This window comes from Malus domestica, chromosome 03 (assembly GCF_042453785.1).
Source record: "Malus domestica chromosome 03, GDT2T_hap1".
Taxonomy (NCBI): domain Eukaryota; kingdom Viridiplantae; phylum Streptophyta; class Magnoliopsida; order Rosales; family Rosaceae; genus Malus; species Malus domestica.
This window is the reverse complement of record NC_091663.1, coordinates 16,350,538-16,354,436: the sequence shown is the minus strand read 5'-3', so window position 1 is coordinate 16,354,436 and position 3,899 is coordinate 16,350,538.

Sequence of the window (3,899 nt, the reverse complement as noted above, 5' to 3'; positions counted from 1 at the left end):
CCCTTATACTCCAACTCAGAGCTTCTACATGCGTACTTTGACACAAAGTATGTGATACTAAGTGTTACAACCAACATGATTCACATATCAAAAGCATGGATCCCTTCATACATAGTAAAACATTCATAAGCATCACTCATATCAATCAACATAAACAGTATACATTCCAACATATTCATACATAAACATCATACATTCCAACACATTCATACATAAACATCATACATTCCAACACATCCATACATAAGCCAACTGTGCTTCGAAAAGGTTCAACATACTTTGTGTCTTCGACACTTGCTACAATGTGCTTCGACACTTTACCCTTATTCTCACAAACCAGGTGATGAAATGTGAAGAAGGAACTCATCTTCATGCCACCAACCAGGTGATGAAATGTACAACCCGTAGTCTCTTTCGTGCCATCAACCAGGTGATGAAATGTACAACCTGTACTCTAATATCATTTGGTAACTTACCACTTATGCCACCAACCAGGTGAAGAAGGAACTCATCTTCATGCCACCAACCAAGTGATGAAATGTACAACCCGTACTCTCCTTCATGCTACCAACTAGGTGATGAAATGTGCAACCCGTACTCTAATATCATTTGGCAACTTGCCATTCATGCCACCAACCAGGTGAAGAAGGAACTCATCTTCGTGCCACCAACCAGGTGATGAAATGTACAACTCGTACTCTCCTTCATGCCACTAACCAAGTGATGAAATGTACAACCCGTACTCTAATATCATTTGGCAATTTGCCACTCATGCCACCAACCAGGTGAAGAAGGAACTCATCTTCATGCCACCAACCAAGTGATGAAATGTACAACTAGTACTCTAATATCATTTGACAACTTGTCACTCATGCCACCAACCAGGTGAAGAAGGAATTCATATTCATGCCACCAACCAGGTGATGAAATGTACAGCCCGTACTCTAATATCATTTGGCAACTTGACATTCATGCCACCAACCAAGTGAAGAAGGAACTCATCATTGTGCCACCAACTAGGTGATGAAATGTGATGAAAGGTGATGAAGGAACTCACATTCGTACCACCAACCAAGTGATGAAAGCAACTCACCATTCATTCCACCTACCAGAAGACGAGTGGTACAACTTGTACATGTGAACTCCTAGCATTCGCAAATAATAAAAAACCCTCAAGCTTGACAACTCAACTAGGGGAGCACTTATGCCCAATAAGAGTTATAGTCACCAATAAAGTCTTATTGCAAGCCAACAACAACTTCAGTGCATGGCATACGAAAATCAAGCTATTCAGCCCTCTTGCATCTGCTTCAGACATTTCCCCTCTGTAACAATGCAAACACTACAACTCGTAGAAAGCTTCACACATTCTTGATCAAGACAATGTGAAGCAAAACCAATATATGGTGCCAACAAGAGCTTCAACACCAAAGCTTCACCTACAAAACTTTAAAATATATATATATATATATGTTTTTTTTCTTTTTCGGATATTCGAAAATTCAAAAATTCGAAAATTCAAAAATTGGAAAGAAAAAAAATTCGAAAACAAAAATTGCCTAGGCCTTCTCTTATTTGGGCCTAACAACTTTCATAACAAATATATATATGAAGAAGGAGTTTTAGGCTACCACTTAGAAAGGAAATGCCTTATTCGTCAACTCCTTCGATCGGAGACTTGGGGGACTCCTACCATATGCTACTGCACCTTGATACTCGGGAAGTCTCATAACCATTCAATGACTTGGATTTTTCAAGTCTCCAAACGAGAAGTTTTCCTCACTCGGGAAATTAAGGGAGCACTACCTCAACCTACATGCTTCACTCACAAAGCTTCAACATACAAGCTTCAACAAAAGAAAAAATTCAAAGAACTTAGTGAAGAATGTGGTGTATTTAACATAATACGTTGAAATGAAGCAAAGCTTGTTTATCGATATCTTCGATAAGTTACAAATATGTATATATACATGAATCAAAATAAACAAACAAGATGGAGCCTTCACAAAGGTTGCTCAGGAGAAGTCTTAGCAGTCGACCGAGCCCCAGAAAGATGAGGCACCAGAGGGTGATTATTCGGAGCTTCAGTACTAGGCAGAACCCTAGAAGGAGGAGGAACCGAAGGTTGATCATTTGGAGCTTCATTACGCAGTATAGCCCCAGAAGACGAAGGCAATAAATGCTTTTGGAACAAACCCACAAACCTCTGATGATCAAGTAAAATCTGACCATCAGATTCCTGCAGCTGGTCGAGATTCCTCTTCATGTTTGTAGCATAGTCATGTGCGAGCCTGTGCAACTGTTTATTCTCAAGCTTGAGCCTTCTGATCTCCTATTTGAGACTTATCACTTCAGCCGCCAATGATTCAACTTGACGGGTTCGAGCAAATAGGCGTTGGGCCATATTAGACACAGAACCTGCACACTGAACACTGAAAGCCAGAGAATCCTTAACAGCCAACTCATCAGACCGTTTAGAAAGTAGTCTGTTATCTTTGGGAGTGAGAAGGTTCCTGGCCACCACCGTAGCGGTCATATCATTCTTCATCACAGAGTCCCCAACGGTAAGATGACCAGTAGGGGATAAGAAGGATGGGCGCCATATGTTATCTTAAGAAGGCATGGCTGCCTCTTCACCAAAGTTCAAGTCAAAACGACGGTCGGATGGGCCAGACATTCTCAGAAATGATGAAGGAGAAATGAGGTGTAATAAATCTTTGAAGCAAGGGAAAAATTCCTACAAGCAATAACTCTCTGAATGTACTTCTTGCACACAATTGGTGCCCTTATAAAAGAAAGGGCAATAGGGTCGTTGGTTTAAAAATCGAAGAGGCACCACTCTCCGGATTCTGAAGAGACACCACTTTCCACACGCAACATCAGCTCCTCGGGTACCACAGATAACTTTGCCAAAGATCTCTGACAAAGTTTAGACACATAAATTTTGAAGGTCCAGCTACCCTACTATTATCCATAAGGATAAAGGAACAGCACCATTGCTTGATAACTAGAAAGTCTCTATGTGTGTTAACCTCTGTACTCCGTGGCAAGGCAGACTGGCAAAAAATGCCCAACCTTTACTCACATTCGAGAAAACACTCCCAACAAGATTGCTTGGTCAAAAATTGAAGAGGCACCGCTCTCCGAATCTTGAGAGCCAGACTCTCAACAAGATTAGGTGCTAAAAAATCGAAGAGGCACCGCCATCCGAATCTCGAGAGCCAAACTCCCAACAAGATTAGGTGCTCAAAAATCGAAGAGGCACCGCCTTCTGAATCTCGAGAGCCAGACTCCCAATATGATCACTTTCTAAAAAATCGAAGAGACACTGATGCGAATTTACTTAACACACAAATTAAACCCTCTTGTATCAATTGTAGTAAAGAATGTAAGTAGGGATCGTTCTAGACCGGGGATTAGGAGGGCTTGCTAATAACCTCTAAACTGACTTAAAAACATATAAACAAAGTTAAAAACACTAAACTAGACTCAAAGACTTCAAAACAAACTCAAAGAACTCAAAACAAGCTAAAAACGCTCAAATCTGCCTAAAAACACAAACTGGGCAGATTTAGACTCTAAACACACTTTTGGATGAATTTTGGTTTTAACTTGGTTCGAAATACTTAAAAACACAAACTAAATCAGTTTCTAACTAATATGACTCAACAAGGTAAAGGGGATTTTGGTTTTGATGAATTTGAAAACAAAACAAGTAAATTAAAGAACTAATGAAATCTGCACGAATTTGAGTAAATTGAATGATGGAAGGCTAGCTAGGAGGTTCTTTTCCACACATGACACACTTGCAAACAAAACGATTTCCAGTTGCTTTTCAATAAACTATGAATTCTCAACGCCCCAGATTAACTTTGAATTGCACTAATTAACCTTCAGAT